The sequence below is a fragment of the Hyla sarda genome, chromosome 4, assembly GCF_029499605.1.
Source record: "Hyla sarda isolate aHylSar1 chromosome 4, aHylSar1.hap1, whole genome shotgun sequence".
Taxonomy (NCBI): domain Eukaryota; kingdom Metazoa; phylum Chordata; class Amphibia; order Anura; family Hylidae; genus Hyla; species Hyla sarda.
Genome location: NC_079192.1, coordinates 8,440,980 through 8,458,793, shown reverse-complemented (window position 1 = coordinate 8,458,793; position 17,814 = coordinate 8,440,980).

The following is a 17,814-nucleotide window of genomic DNA, read 5'->3' as shown; positions in this document are numbered from 1 at the left end:
CCGTCACTTGTGGGTTTTTTTCTAGGACCTTCTCTCCGGCGGAGAGGAACTACTCCATCGGGGATCGAGAGCTTCTAGCCATTAAATTAGCACTTGAGGAATGGAGGCATCTGCTGGAGGGATCAAGATTTCCAGTTATTATTTACACCGACCACAAGAACCTCTCCTACCTCCAGTCTGCCCAACGGCTGAATCCTCGCCAGGCCCGGTGGTCTCTGTTCTTTGCCCGGTTTAATTTTGAGATTCACTTTCGTCCTGCCGATAAGAACATTAGGGCCGATGCTCTCTCTCGTTCCTCGGATGCCTCAGAAGTTGAACTCTCTCCGCAACACATCATTCCACCTGACTGCCTGATCTCCACTTCTCCTGCCTTCATCAGGCAAACTCCTCCAGGAAAGACCTTTGTTTCTCCACGCCAACGCCTCGGAATCCTCAAATGGGGTCACTCCTCCCATCTCGCAGGTCATGTGGGCATCAAGAAATCTCTGCAACTCATCTCCCGCTTCTATTGGTGGCCGACTCTGGAGACGGATGTTGTGGACTTTGTGCGAGCCTGCACTATCTGTGCCCGGGATAAGACTCCTCGCCAGAAGCCCGCTGGTTTTCTTCATCCCCTGCCTGTCCCCGAACAGCCTTGGTCTCTGATTGGTATGGATTTTATTACTGATTTACCCCCTTCCCGTGGCAACACTGTTATTTGGGTGGTCGTTGATCGATTCTCCAAAATGGCACATTTCATCCCTCTTCCTGGTCTTCCTTCAGCGCCTCAGTTGGCTAAACAATTTTTTGTACACATTTTTCGTCTTCACGGGTTGCCTACGCAGATCGTCTCGGATAGAGGTGTCCAATTCGTGTCTAAATTCTGGAGGGCTCTCTGTAAACAACTCAAGATTAAATTAAATTTTTCTTCTGCATATCATCCCCAGTCCAATGGACAAGTAGAAAGAATTAACCAGGTCTTGGGTGATTATTTGCGACATTTTGTTTCCTCCCGCCAGGATGACTGGGCAGATCTCCTTCCATGGGCCGAATTCTCGTATAACTTCAGAGTCTCTGAATCTTCCTCCAAATCCCCATTTTTCGTGGTGTACGGCCGTCACCCTCTTCCCCCCCTCCCTACCCCCTTGCCCTCTGGTCTACCCGCTGTGGATGAAATTTCTCGTGACCTTTCCATCATATGGAGAGAGACCCAAAATTCTCTCTTACAGGCTTCATCACGCATGAAGAAGTTCGCAGATAAGAAAAGAAGAGCTCCTCCCGTTTTTTTTCCCTGGAGACAAGGTATGGCTCTCCGCTAAATATGTCCGCTTCCGTGTCCCTAGCTACAAGTTGGGACCACGCTATCTTGGTCCTTTCAAAGTTTTGTGTCAAATTAATCCTGTCTCTTACAAACTTCTTCTTCCTCCTTCTCTTCGTATCCCTAATGCCTTTCACGTCTCTCTTCTTAAACCACTCATCCTCAACCGTTTTTCTCCCAAATCTGTTCCTCCCACTCCTGTTTCCGGCTCCTCGGACATCTTCTCTGTCAAAGAGATCTTAGCCTCTAAAAAGGTCAGAGGGAAAACTTTTTTTTTAGTGGACTGGGAGGGTTGTGGTCCTGAAGAGAGATCCTGGGAACCTGAGGACAACATCCTAGACAAAAGTCTGCTCCTCAGGTTCTCAGGCTCTAAGAAGAGGGGGAGACCCAAGGGGGGGGGTACTGTTACGCCGAGCGCTCCGGGTCCCCGCTCCTCCCCGGAGCGCTCGCTACACTCTCCCCGCTGCAGCGCTCCGGTCAGATCCACTGACCCGGGGCGCTGCGATTCCGCTTCCAGCCGGGATGCGATTCGCGATGCGGGTAGCGCCCGCTCGCGATGCGCACCCCGGCTCCCGTACCTGACTCGCTCTCCCTCGGTCCTGTCCCTGCGCGCGCGGCCCCGCTCCCTAGGGCGCGCGCGCGCCGGGTCTTTGCGATTTAAAGGGCCACTGCGCCGCTGATTGGCGCAGTGATTCCAATTAGTGTCTTCACCTGTGCACTTCCCTATATCACCTCACTTCCCCTGCACTTCCTTGCCGGATCTTGTTGCCATTGTGCCAGTGAAAGCGTTTCCTGTGTGTTCCTAGCCTGTGTTCCAGACCTCCTGCCGTTGCCCCTGACTACGATCCTTGCTGCCTGCCCCGACCTTCTGCTACGTCCGACCTTGCTTCTGTCTACTCCCTTGTACCGCGCCTATCTTCAGCAGCCTGAGAGGTGAGCCATTGCTAGTGGATACGACCTGGTCACTACCGCCGCAGCAAGACCATCCCGCTTTGCGGCGGGCTCTGGTGAAAACCAGTAGTGACTTAGAACCGGTCCACTAGCACGGTCCACGCCAATCCCTCTCTGGCACAGAGGATCCACTACCTGCCAGCCGGCATCGTGACACATGTAATGTGTGTAATATAAGTTATTGTATGTAATGTGTAATATAAGTTATTGTATGTAATGTGTAATATAAGTTATTTCATGTAATGTGTGAAATATAACTTATTGTATGGAATGTGTATAATATAAGTTATTCTATGTAATGTGTATAATATAAGTTATTGTGTGTAATGTGTATTATAAGTTGTGTGTAATGTGTAATATATGTGTTATTGTTTGTAAAGTGCATAATATAAGTTATTGTATGCAATGTGTGTAATATAAGTTATTGTATGTAATGTTTAATATAAGTTATTGTATGTAATGTGTAATATAAGTTATTGTATGTAATATGTATAATATAAGTTATTGTGTCTAATGTGTAATATAAGTTGTTATGTGTAATGTGTGTAATATAAGTTATTGTTTGTAAAGTGCATAATATAAGTTATTGTATGTAATGAGTGTAATATAAGTGATTGTATGTAATGTGTAATATAAGTGATTGTATGTAATGTGTGTATTATAAGTTATTGTATGTAATGTGTGTAATATAAGCTATTGTATGTAATGTATAATATAAGTTAGTGTCTGTAATGTGTAATATAAGTTATTGTATGTAATGTGTGTAATATAAGTTATTGTTTATAAATTGTATACTATGTTATTGTATGTAATGTGTGTAATATAAGTTATTGTGTGTGATGTGTAATATAAGTTATTGTTTATAAAGTGTATAATATACGTTATTATATGAAATGTGTGTAATATAAGTTATTGTATGTAATTTGTATAAGTTATTTTATGTAATGTGTGTAATCTAAGTTATTGTATGTAATGTGTATAATATAAGTTATTTTATGCAATGTGTGTAATATAAGTTATTTTATGTAATGTGTCTAATATAAATTATTTTATGTAATATGTATATTATAAGTTATTGTATGCAATATGTGTAATACAAGTTATTGTATGTAATGTGTATAATGTCATTTATTGTATGTAATGTGTGTAATATAAGTTATTGTATGTAATGCGTGTAATATAAGTTATTGTATGAAATGTGTGTAATATATATTACTGTATGTAATATGTATAATTTAGGTTATTGTATGTAATGTGTGTAATATAAGTTATTGTATGTAATATGTATAATACAAGTTATTTGCCCAGATTTATCAAACTGTGTGAGAGAAAAAGTGGAAAGATTTTCCCTCAGCAACCAATCACAGTTCAGCTAATGAGCTGAGGTAAAGTGAAAGCTGAGCTGTGATTGGTTACTGTGGGAAAATCTCTCCACTTATTCTCTCACACAGTTTGATACATCTGGGTCATTGTATGTAATGTGTGCAATATAAGTTATTGTATGTAATGCATTTAATAAATGTTATTGTTTGTATTGTATGTAATATAGATTATTGTATGTCATGTGTAACATACGTTTTATGATATGTAATGTGTAATATAAGTTATTGTATGTAATGTGTATAATATAAATTATTGTATGTAATGTGTGTAATATAAGTTATTGTATGTAATGTGTATAATATAAATTATTGTATGTAATGTGTGTAATATAAGTTATTGTATGTAATGTGTGTAATATAAGTTATTGTATGTAATGTGTGTAATATAAGTTATTGTAAGTAATGTTTGTAATATAAGTTATTGTATGTAATGTGTATAATATAAGTTATTGTATGTAATGTATTTAATATAACTTATTGTATGTAATATGTGTAATATAAGTTATTGTATGTAATATGTGTAATATAAGTTATTTTATGTAATGTGTGTAATATAAGTTATGAAATGTAATTTGTGTAATATAAGTTATTGCATATAATGAGTAATATAAGTTATTGTGTGTAATGTGTAATATAAGTAATTGTTTGTAATTCGTATAATATAAGTTATTGTAAATAATGTGTGTAATATAAGTTATTGTATGTAATGTGTGTAATATAAGGTATTGTATGTAATGTGTAATATAAGTTATTATATGTAAAGTGTATAATATAAGGTATTGTATGTAATGTTTAATATAAGTTATTGCACGTACTGTATATAATATAAGTTATTGTATGTAATATGTGTAATATAAGTTATTGTATGTAATGTGTAATATAAGTTATTTTATGTAATTTGTGAAATATAATTTATTGTATGTAATGTGTGTAATATAATTTATTGCATGTAATATGTATAATATAAGTTATTGCATGGAATGTGTAATATAAGATATTGTGTGTAATATATGTAATATAACTTATTGTATGTAATGTGTGTAATATAAGTTATTGTATGTAATGTGTGTAATATAAGTTATTGCATGTAATGTGTATAATATAATTTATTATAAGTAAAATGTATAATTTAAGTTATTGTCTGTAAAGTGTAAGATAAATTATTGTATGTAATGTGTATAATATGTTATTGTATGTAATGTGTAAGATAAATTATTGTATGTAATGTGTATAATATATGTTATTTTATGTAATGTGTATAAGTTATGGTATGTAATGTTTGTAATATAAGGTATTGTATGTAAATTGTGTAATATAACTTGTATGTAATGTGTATAAGATATGTTTTTGTATGTAATGTGTGTTATATAAGTTATTGTGTGTAATATAAGTTATTATATGTAATTTGTGTAATATAAGTTATTGTATGTAATGTGTGTAATATATGTTATTGTATGTAATGTATTTAATATAACGTATTGTATGTAATAGGTGTAATATAAGTTATTGTATGTAATGTGTATAATATATGTTTTTTTATGTAATTTGTGTAATATAAGTTATTGTATATAATGTGTAATATAAGTTATTGTATGTAATGTATATAATAGAAGTTATTGTACATAATGTGTGTAATATAAGTTATTGTATGTAATGTGTGTAATATATGTTACTCTATGTAATTTGTGTCATATAAGGTATTGTATGTAATGTGTAATATAAGTTATATGTAATGTGTGTAATGTAAGTTATTGTATATAATGTGTGTAATATAAGTTATTGTATGTAATGTGTATAATAAAAGTTATTGTATGTAATGTGTGTAATATACAGTAAGTTATTGTATGTAATATGTGTAATATAAGTTATTGTATGTAATGTGTGTAATGTTCTAAGGCTAATTTATTAGCCTCTGAGGCAGGATTTCGCTATAAGAACCCGAGGCAGTACCTGCGCTTGACACCGCAGGTTCGTCACGTTCACTTCGGTCAGCTGACTGCACGTGTCAGCTGACCGGAAGTTCGCTCCAGCTGGCAGGGTATGGGTAAGTGGCCGCGGCTGACCGGGGGTAACGCTAGCTGTTCCCGGACTCCGGAGGTAAGCTGGAGTTCGGGGAATCCCTTGGTCAGCCCGGCCCCTGGTTATTTCATCATTCGGGCTTTGTTGCGTCAGACCTGCCGTCTCGGGCCACGCTTCTCCTCTGGTCAGTAACGTTACAGGGGTGGATGGGGGCTTGCTCACTGGGCGGTGTCATTCCCATCTTCCTCCTTATCCTTCTCTCCCCTCCCCCCTGCAGTTACACATACGGTTCTCTCGGTGTGTTACTTTCAAGTTGTCAGCAGTCAGTATTGTCCTGTGTGGAATGTTCTTGAGTGAGAGCTCCTCTTTAGGTGTGGGGTTCTGTCCTTAAATGAACGGGAGAGGTATATAGTCTAGCTTTTGATGCTTGTCATTTCACGATGTTGTCTATTTTACAAGTTTATTTGCGCAAATTACGATTTTCATGCGTTTTGCTATGTTGTGTCGCATAAAAAAAAAAAAAAAAAAAAAAAAAAATATATATATATATATATATATATATATATATATGTGTATGCTCATATAGTCATTCTATGCACATTCCTTCCACATAGACGGTCATGTAGTTGTGCCAGGCACACGCTTCATTATTCTACACATATGGTCATATAGTTGTCGGTGTACACGCTCCTATAATTTATTCAACGTTCATGGTCATATAGTTGTTCTGTGCATGCTCATATAATTTGTTCACTCTAATAATTTATCCCACGCATACGATCACATGGTTGTTCCGCGCACAAGGCCTCATAGTTGCTGAACACACGTTCGTAGTATTCATACTATTCCCACGTTTGTAGGATTTATGCTGTATACACACTTGTAGGTTTTATAGTACACACGCTTGTAGGGTTTATACTGTATACACGCTTGTCGGTTTTTGCTGTACACTCGCTTGTAGTGGTTATACTGTACACTCCCTTGTAGCGATTATACTATACACACGCTTGTAAGGTTTTTACTGTGCACCCGCTTGTAGGATTTATACTGTACACACGCTTGTGCACACTTTTAGGATTCATGCTTGTAGCATTTATACTATACACATGCTTGTATATGCTTGTAGGATTTATGCTGTACACATACTTGTAGGATTTATGCTGTTCACACACTTGTAGGATTTGTGCTGTTCACACACTTGTAGGATTTATGAAGTACACACACTTGTAGGATTTATGCCGTACACACACTGGTAGGATTGATACGATACACACGTTAGGATTATACTGTACGTTTGCGTGTAGCATTTATACTGTACACTGTACACACACGCTTGGACACGCTAGAAGTATTTATACTGTACACGTGCTTGTTGGATTCATGCTGTGCACGCTTGTAGGTTTCATATGGTACATAAGTTTGTGGCATCAATTCTGTACATTCGCTTGTAGGTTTTATACTGTATGCATGCCTATACACGCAGGATTCATGTTACACACGCGCTTGTAGGATTCATGCTGTACATGCGCTCGTTGGAATTATACTGCACACACGTTTGTAGAATTATTCGGTTCTCACGCTCGTAGGATTTATACTGTACATGCTTGTAGGGTTGGATTATATGTGTGTTAGTGGGAATCATGCTGTGCGTGAGCTCGTGACATGTGTGTGGACACTTGCGGGTTTGTGAGGTCCGCGCGCTCGCAGCATTTGTGCCACGCACATGCTCGTACAGCGCATGGGGTGTGGCCCTGTGCGCAGGTATGTGGTCATAATAGTTACTACATGCATGCATAATCTTTATCACCGGTTGTGATTGGCCACATGTGCGTTCGCTTTGGTGGTGCATACGCGCATATAGTTGGCCTGAGTATAGGGTCATCAAGTTTGGTGGTACAGCCACACATAGCTGTTATATGACCATTTCGCACATAGTCGTTCTGTACACATCTGTATATAGGCAGGGAGATACATGGTGTAGTTGTTTCTGACACGTCTTCAGAACAACAATAACCCTACACATAGGTCGTGTATACCCATTATGCCTGCCACGCCTGCAGGGGGGTACGTTGCTTTATTGTTACTGACACGCCTTCAGCACAACGATAACACAAACACATAGGTGGTGTATACCCATTATACCTGCCACGTCTGCAGGGGGATACATTGCATTGTTGTTACTGACACGTCTTCAGAGCAACGATATTACAACACATAGGTGGTGTATACCCGTTATGCCTGCCACGTCTGCAGGGGGGTTACGTCGCATAATTGTTGTTACTGACACGCCTACAGAACAACAATAACAAGACACATAGGGGGTGCATACCCATTATACCTGCCACGTCTGCTGGGGGATACATTGCATGGTTGTTGTTACTGACATGTCTTCAGAGCAACAATAACACGACACATAGGTGGTGTATACCCATTATGCCTGCCACGTCTGCAGGGTGTTACATTGCACAATTGTTGTTACGGACACGCCTTCAGAGCAACAATGTTACAACACACAGGTAGTGTATACCCATTATACCTGCCGCGTCTGCAGGGGGATACATGGCATAATTGTTGTTACTGACACGTCTTCAGAGCAACATCATTACGACACATAGGTGGTGTATACTCATTATGCCTGCCACGTCTGCAGGGGTGTGCGTTGCATAATTGTTGTTGCTGACACGCCTTCAGAGCAACAACATTATGACACGTAGGCGGTGATATACTCATTATTCCTAACTATGTGTGGATAAGTTGCTCTGTGTATCTGTTCATATAGTTTGTTCAGTGTGTATGGTCGCTTATGCAGTTCTTTCTAGCCATACGTTCATAGTCTGTTCGGTGAATGCACTCAAAGCCTTATACATACGCCCATATAGTTTTGACTGTGTATACGGTTGTGAGTTGTTTGAGCATGTGGTTGTGATGTTAGTGAGGTGTATCTGGCCTTGATGATTATGCCGGGCTCACGTTTATATTTTATGGTCTGCGTGTGAATCAAGAAGTAATGCCAGGCATATATTCTTGGGGCAGGATTGTTCTATTTGGTATAGATTTATAGGTTCATTAGGTACACGTTTCATGAGATTTTGTTGTGCTATGTTACGGTATTTAGCCCATACACCCGTGTCTATGATACTGCGCGGGTTTCATAGCTTTTGGCGAATCTGCACGGATAATTCCGTGGGTTACCATTTTATTAACAATGAGTCGTGCATACGAAAATATAGCTGGGGTTCGGTTTATTACTTGCTAAGTCGACAAGTCAAGCATGGTTACGACCTGTCTCAGCTTCAGGTTGATGTCGATACTAATAGTTATGTACATTGGTTGAGGCTTTTGAATTCGGCTAGATCAATCACATCTACAGGCCAGTTCGGGTACAACCTGGCACGACTTCAGGTTGGCGACTATGTCATCATACGTTGTGTTATTCAGTTGTTGGTTGTGCACAGGGATATAGCTTTATTTTCCAATGTGAATTGTCACGTCTATAGGTCAATCATGGTCACAACCTATCTCGGTTTCAGGTTGACGTCGATACTAGTAGTCACATATGTTGGTGTAGGCTTTAATTCGGCTAGATCAGTCACATCTGCAGGTCAGTCTGGATACAACCTGACACGACTTTGGGTTGGCGATAATGTTTTTGTATACATTGTGTTTTTTCAGCAGTTGGGTTATGCTACAGGGATAGCTTTATGTTTCCATTGTTAATTGCCACGTCTATAGGTATATCATGGTTACAACCTGTTTTGATTCAGGGTGACGGTTATACTCATAGTTACTGATTTGGTTGAGACTTTCATTCATGTTTCGGCCTGTCTCGTCTACAGGTCGGTTCAGTTGCGACCTGACATGCCTTCAGGTCGGTGGCAACATCATCATGTGTCCATATGTTTACTTAAGCATTAGGGACATAGCTTGGATCTGTGTGGTTGGTTTTGTTTGTCTTGACTTAGGTTGACGATGATAGTAATCATATGTTGGTCGAGTCTCATCATCATGTTGCTGCATAAGTGGTTTCATTGCAGTTCACGTCCACAGGTTGGTTACAGTGGTAACCTGACACAGGTTTAGGTTGGTGGTTACGTAGCCTTTTGTATATACACGTTGTTAGCACATGGAGTTGTGTATTCGGGCATAGGGTTGTTCTCTGTTGGGACTTTCAAGTCCGCAGCTCATTGAGAGCTTCCAACATGTAGCCTGGAATGCTTTCACGATATTTTACATTTTATATTTAGAGGATGTCTCATGTGCCATTTTATTCCTATTTGCATTTATCGGGTTTTGCCACTCTTCTTTGCATCCAGCATAATACTATCAAAGTATATCTGTCAGGTATCCAGCATAATATCACGTGGTCTTGCTCTGACAGGGCGTCATCATTGGCATTCAATGCCATCAAATCTGCCCTGGTGAGTGCGCAAGAGGGAGGTTCGCAAGCCCTCTATCCGTCAGCTCTGGCAGCTGGCTTAGTTAGTTGGTTGGTTAGTTGACGCTTTGGGTAGTTCCCCATGGCGACATCGGGACAGCTTAACGTTAGAGCCTGTGCTGTCCTTCAGTTGTCATGGTTTCCTAAGGTTTAGGGGAATTACATGCAGATGCATGGCTGTAGTTACAACAACTTTACAGGGATGCAAATAGTTACATATTGATATTGTATAGCAGATGAATGTTATTGTCAGGTTATCATCATACGGTATTCTCCCGAGTCCCACGAGGGATGCTCAGCTCGAGTATGGCTAGCTTCGCTTTCACATGTCAAGGATCCAACGGGATCAGCCGCTGCCATTGTTAGGGGGCGGCACGCACTGCTAAGCTGTTTGTCAAACATGTACGTATTATTGTTAAATTCTTTGTAGCGATCCGTCCACTATATCCAGTCATTCCCTTAGCATTGGGGATGCTGCACCGACGTCACATCGTGGTGTGCCAGCATATGTGGTTAGGAAATTGGGGTGCTGGGAATTCAGTACTCCGTGCACTATACCTCCATTCCATAGTAAGAATTGCACAATGCATTTCAGTCATTGGTCACAGGGTTATTACGTGTGTTAATAGCGCTTTGTTCTCATTATGAGTTTTGCCCTCTATTTTTCAGGTGTACTCCCATGCGGCAGTATATAGCATAACTCAGACTGCCTAGATAGGTTACAGGATGTAGTAAGGAATAGGAGTTTAGTTAGAGGCTTAGTTAGGTAGGCTCGCTATACGATTGAGCCCCGACCACAAGTTTTAAGGCTAATTTATTAGCCTGTATTTGTGGGAGGGGCGGCATTTCGATATAAGAACCCGCGGCAGTACCTGCGCTTGACGCTGCGGGTTCGTCACGTCCCACCCAACCCTCCCTCAATATCATCATATCAGGTGTACTCCCATGCGGCAGTATAAGGCATAACTCAGACTGCCTAGATAGGTTACAGGATGTAATAAGGAATAGGAGTTTAGTTAGAGGTTTAGTTAGGTAGGCTAGCTATACGATTGAGCACTGACTACAAATAATTTATTGTATGTAATGTGTATAATATAAGTTATTATATGTAATATGTGTAATATAAGTTATTGTCTGTAATGTGTGTAATAAGTTATTATAAGTAATGTGTGTACTATAAGTTATTGTATGTAATGTGTATAATATAAGTTATTATATGTAATGTGTAATATAAGTTATTGTATATAATGTGTAATATAAGTTTTTGTATGTAATGTGTGTAATATAAGTTATTGTATATAATGTGTGTAATATAAGTTAGTGTATGTTATTTGTAATATAAGTTATTGTATGTAATGTGTGTGTCACGATGCCGGCTGGCAGGTAGTGGATCCTCTGTGCCAGAGAGGGATTGGCGTGGACCGTGCTAGAGGATCGGTTCTAAGTCACTACTGGTTTTCACCAGAGCCCGCCGCAAAGCGGGATGGTCTTGCTGCGGCGGTAGTGACCAGGTCGTATCCCCTAGCAACGGCTCAACCTCTCTGGCTGCTGAAGATAGGCGCGGTACAAGGGAGTAGACAGAAGCAAGGTCGGACGTAGCAGAAGGTCGGGGCAGGCAGCAAGGATCGTAGTCAGGGGCAACGGCAGGAGGTCTGGAACACAGGCTAGGAACACACAAGGAAACGCTTTCACTGGCACTAAGGCAACAAGATCCGGCGAGGGAGTGAAGGGGAAGTGAGGTGATATAGGGAAGTGCACAGGTGTAAACACTAATTGGAACCACTGCGCCAATCAGCGGCGCAGTGGCCCTTTAAATCGCAAAGACCCGGCGCGCGCGCGCCCTAGGGAGCGGGGCCGCGCGCGCCGGGACAGAACTGACGGAGAGCGAGTCAGGTACGGGAGCCGGGGTGCGCATCGCGAGCGGGCGCTACCCGCATCGCGAATCGCATCCCGGCCAGAGGCGGTATTGCAGCGCCCCGGGTCCGTGGAACCGACCGGAGCGCTGCAGTGAGAGGAGTGTAGCGAGCGCTCCGGGGAGGAGCGGGGACCCGGAGCGCTCGGCGTAACAGTACCCCCCCCCTTGGGTCTCCCCCTCTTCTTGGAGCCTGAGAACCTGAGGACCAGACTTTTGTCCAGGATATTGTCCTCAGGTTCCCAGGACCTCTCTTCTGGACCACAACCCTCCCAATCCACTAAAAAGAAGGTTTTCCCTCTGACCTTTTTAGATGCTAAAATTTCTTTGACGGAGAAGATGTCCGAGGAGCCGGAGACAGGAGTGGGGGGAACAGATTTGGGAGAGAAACGGTTAATGATAAGTGGTTTAAGAAGAGAAACATGAAAGGCATTAGGAATACGAAGAGAAGGAGGAAGAAGAAGTTTGTAAGAGACAGGATTAATCTGGCGCAAAATCTTGAAAGGACCAAGATAGCGTGGTCCCAACTTATAGCTAGGGACACGGAAGCGGACATATTTGGCGGAGAGCCATACCTTGTCTCCAGGGGAAAAAATGGGAGGAGCTCTTCTTTTCTTATCCGCGAATCTCTTCATGCGTGAAGAAGCCTGTAAGAGAGAATTTTGGGTCTCTCTCCATATGATGGAAAGATCACGAGAAATTTCATCCACAGCGGGCAGACCAGAGGGCAAGGGGGTAGGGAGGGGGGGAAGAGGGTGACGGCCGTACACCACGAAAAACGGGGATTTGGAGGAAGATTCGGAGATTCTGAAATTATACGAGAATTCGGCCCAAGGTAGAAGATCTGCCCAGTCATCCTGGCGGGAGGAAACAAAATGTCGTAAATAGTCACCCAAGATCTGGTTAATTCTTTCTACTTGTCCATTGGATTGAGGATGGTATGCAGAAGAAAAATTTAATTTAATCTTGAGTTGTTTACAGAGAGCCCTCCAGAATTTAGACACAAATTGGACGCCTCTATCCGAGACAATCTGCGTAGGCAACCCGTGAAGACGAAAAATGTGTACAAAAAATTGTTTAGCCAACTGAGGCGCTGAAGGAAGACCAGGAAGAGGGATGAAATGTGCCATTTTGGAGAATCGATCAACGACCACCCAAATAACAGTGTTGCCATGGGATGGGGGTAAGTCAGTAATAAAATCCATACCAATCAGAGACCAAGGTTGTTCGGGAACAGGCAGAGGAAGAAGAAAACCAGCGGGCTTCTGGCGAGGAGTCTTATCCCGGGCACAGATAGTGCAGGCTCGCACAAAGTCCACCACATCAGTCTCTAGAGTCGGCCACCAATAGAAGCGAGAGATGAGTTGCACAGATTTCTTGATGCCCGCATGACCTGCGAGATGGGAGGAGTGACCCCATTTGAGGATTCCGAGGCGTTGGCGTGGAGAAACAAAGGTCTTTCCTGGAGGAGTTTGCCTGATGGAGGCTGGAGAAGTGGAAATCAGGCAGTCAGGAGGAATGATGTGTTGAGGAGAGAGTTCAATTTCAGAAGCATCTGAGGAACGAGAGAGAGCATCGGCCCTAATGTTCTTATCAGCAGGCCGAAAGTGAATTTCAAAATTAAATCGGGCAAAGAACAGAGACCACCTGGCCTGACGAGGATTCAGCCGTTGGGCAGACTCGAGGTATGAGAGGTTCTTGTGATCGGTGTAAATAATAACTGGAAATCTTGATCCCTCCAGCAGATGCCTCCATTCCTCAAGTGCTAATTTAATGGCTAGAAGCTCTCGATCCCCGATGGAGTAGTTCCTCTCCGCCGGAGAGAAGGTCCTAGAAAAAAACCCACAAGTAACAGCATGCCCGGAAGAGTTTTTTTGTAGAAGGACAGCTCCAGCTCCCACTGAGGAGGCATCAACCTCCAATAGGAAGGGTTTAGATGGGTCAGGTCTGGAGAGCACGGGAGCCGAAGAGAAGGCAGACTTGAGTCGTTTAAAGGCGTCTTCCGCTTGAGGAGGCCAAGACTTGGGATCGGCATTTTTTTTGGTTAAAGCCACAATAGGAGCCACAATGGTAGAAAAATGTGGAATAAATTGCCTGTAATAATTGGCGAACCCCAAAAAACGTTGGATGGCACGGAGTCCGGAGGGGCGTGGCCAATCTAAGACGGCAGAGAGTTTATCTGGATCCATTTGTAGTCCCTGGCCAGAGACCAAGTATCCTAGAAAAGGAAGAGATTGGCATTCAAACAGACATTTCTCAATTTTAGCATAGAGTTGATTGTCACGAAGTCTCTGAAGAACCATACGGACATGCTGGCGGTGTTCTTCTAGATTGGCCGAAAAAATTAGGATATCATCAAGATATACCACAACACAGGAGTATAACAGATCACGAAAAATTTCATTAACAAAGTCTTGGAAGACAGCAGGGGCGTTGCACAGGCCAAAGGGCATGACCAGATACTCAAAGTGTCCATCTCTGGTGTTAAATGCTGTTTTCCACTCATCCCCCTCTCTGATGCGGATGAGGTTATAGGCGCCTCTTAAGTCCAATTTAGTAAAGATGTGGGCACCTTGGAGGCGATCAAAGAGTTCAGAGATGAGGGGTAAGGGGTAGCGGTTCTTAACCGTGATTTTATTAAGTCCGCGGTAGTCAATGCAAGGACGTAGAGAGCCATCTTTTTTGGACACAAAGAAAAATCCGGCTCCGGCAGGAGAGGAGGATTTACGGATAAAGCCCTTTTTTAGATTCTCCTGGACGTATTCAGACATGGCAAGAGTCTCTGGGGCAGAGAGAGGATAAATTCTGCCCCGGGGTGGAGTAGTGCCCGGGAGGAGGTCGATAGGACAATCATAAGGCCTGTGAGGAGGTAGAGTCTCCGCTTGTTTTTTGCAGAAAACATCCGCGAAGTCCATATAGGCCTTAGGGAGACCGGTTACTGGAGGAAGCACAGAGTTACGGCAAGGGTTACTGGGAACCGGTTTTAGACAGTCCTTGGAACAAGAGGGCCCCCAACTCTTGATCTCCCCAGTGGACCAATCCAGGGTTGGGGAATGAAGTTGAAGCCAGGGAAGTCCAAGGAGAATTTCCGAGGTGCAATTGGGGAGGACCAAAAGTTCAATCCTCTCGTGATGAGATCCGATGCTCATTAGAAGGGGCTCCGTGCGGAAACGTATGGAACAGTCCAATCTTTCATTGTTTATACAATTGATGTAAAGGGGTCTGGTGAGACTGGTCACTGGGATGTTGAACCTGTTGACGAGAGAGGCCAAAATAAAATTTCCTGCAGATCCAGAGTCCAAGAAGGCCACAGAAGAGAAGGAGAAGGCAGAGGCAGACATCCGCACAGGCACAGTAAGACGTGGAGAAGCAGAGTGGACATCAAGGATTGTCTCACCTTTGTGCGGAGTCAGGGTACGTCTTTCCAGGCGGGGAGGGCGGATAGGACAATCCCTCAGGAAGTGTTCGGTACTAGCACAGTAAAGGCAGAGGTTCTCCATGCGGCGTCGTGTCCTCTCTTGAGATGTCAGGCGAGACCGGTCGACCTGCATAGCCTCCACGGCGGGAGGCACAGGAACAGATTGCAGGGAACCAGAGGAGAGAGGAGCCGAGGAGAAGAAACGCCTCGTGCGAACAGAGTCCATATCTTGGCGGAGCTCCTGACGCCTTTCGGAAAAACGCATGTCAATGCGAGTGGCTAGGTGAATAAGTTCATGAAGATTAGCAGGCATTTCTCGTGCGGCCAGAACATCTTTAATGTTGCTGGATAGGCCTTTTTTAAAGGTCGCGCAGAGGGCCTCATTGTTCCAGGATAATTCAGAAGCAAGAGTACGGAATTGTACGGCATACTCGCCAACGGAAGAATTACCCTGGACCAGGTTCAACAGGGCAGTCTCAGCAGAAGAGGCTCGGGCAGGTTCCTCAAAGACACTTCGAATTTCCGAGAAGAAGGAGTGTACAGAGGCAGTGACGGGGTCATTGCGGTCCCAGAGCGGTGTGGCCCAAGCCAGGGCTTTTCCAGACAGCAGGCTGACTACGAAAGCCACCTTAGACCTTTCAGTGGGGAACTGGTCCGACATCATCTCCAAGTGTAATGAACATTGGGAAAGGAAGCCACGGCAAAGCTTAGAGTCCCCATCAAATTTATCCGGCAAGGATAGTCGTAGTCCAGAAGCGGCCACTCGCTGCGGAGGAGGTACAGGAGCTGGCGGAGGAGATGGTTGCTGGAGCTGTGGTAGTAACTGTTGTAGCATAACAGTCAGTTGAGACAGCTGTTGGCCTTGTTGCGCAATCTGTTGTGACTGCTGGGCGACCACCGTGGTGAGGTCAGCGACAACTGGCAGAGGAACTTCAGCGGGATCCATGGCCGGATCTACTGTCACGATGCCGGCTGGCAGGTAGTGGATCCTCTGTGCCAGAGAGGGATTGGCGTGGACCGTGCTAGAGGATCGGTTCTAAGTCACTACTGGTTTTCACCAGAGCCCGCCGCAAAGCGGGATGGTCTTGCTGCGGCGGTAGTGACCAGGTCGTATCCCCTAGCAACGGCTCAACCTCTCTGGCTGCTGAAGATAGGCGCGGTACAAGGGAGTAGACAGAAGCAAGGTCGGACGTAGCAGAAGGTCGGGGCAGGCAGCAAGGATCGTAGTCAGGGGCAACGGCAGGAGGTCTGGAACACAGGCTAGGAACACACAAGGAAACGCTTTCACTGGCACTAAGGCAACAAGATCCGGCGAGGGAGTGAAGGGGAAGTGAGGTGATATAGGGAAGTGCACAGGTGTAAACACTAATTGGAACCACTGCGCCAATCAGCGGCGCAGTGGCCCTTTAAATCGCAAAGACCCGGCGCGCGCGCGCCCTAGGGAGCGGGGCCGCGCGCGCCGGGACAGAACTGACGGAGAGCGAGTCAGGTACGGGAGCCGGGGTGCGCATCGCGAGCGGGCGCTACCCGCATCGCGAATCGCATCCCGGCCAGAGGCGGTATTGCAGCGCCCCGGGTCCGTGGAACCGACCGGAGCGCTGCAGTGAGAGGAGTGTAGCGAGCGCTCCGGGGAGGAGCGGGGACCCGGAGCGCTCGGCGTAACAGTGTGTAATATAAGTTATTGTATGTAATGTGTAATATAAGTTATTGTATGTAATGTGTGTAATATAAGTTATTGTATGTAATGTGTGTAATATAAGTTATTGTCTGTAATGTGTGTAATATAAGTTATTGTATGTAATGTGTGTAATATAAGTTATTGTATGTAATGTGTAATATAAGTTATCGTTTGTAATGTGTGTAATATAAGTTATCATATGTAATGTGTGTAATATATGTTATAATATGTAATGTGTAATATAAGTTATTGTATGTAATGTGTATAATATAAGTTATTGTATATAATGTGTGTAATATACCGTATTTATCGGGGTATACCACACACCGGCCTATAACACGCACCCTCATTTTACCAAGGATATTTGGGTAAAAAAAGTTTTTTACCCAAATATCCATGATAAAATGAGGGTGCGTGTGTGCGCGTGTATACCCCGATACACCCCCAGGAAAGGCAGGGGGAGAGAGGCCGTCGCTGCCCGCTTCTCTCCCCCTGCCTTACCTGGGGTCTAGAGCGCTGCTGTCGGTCCTTTTCACCCCCTGGTTATCGGCGCCGCTGCCCGTTCTGTCCCCCTGACTATCGGTGCCGGCGCCGATAGCCAGGGGGAGAGAAGGGGCAGCGGCACCCATTGCCCTGCAGGACCGGACCAGTGCCGAGCGGAGGTGAGTACTGTACAGAACTAAAGGGGGGTGAGAGGGGGCTGGATGATGTCGAAGGCCGCA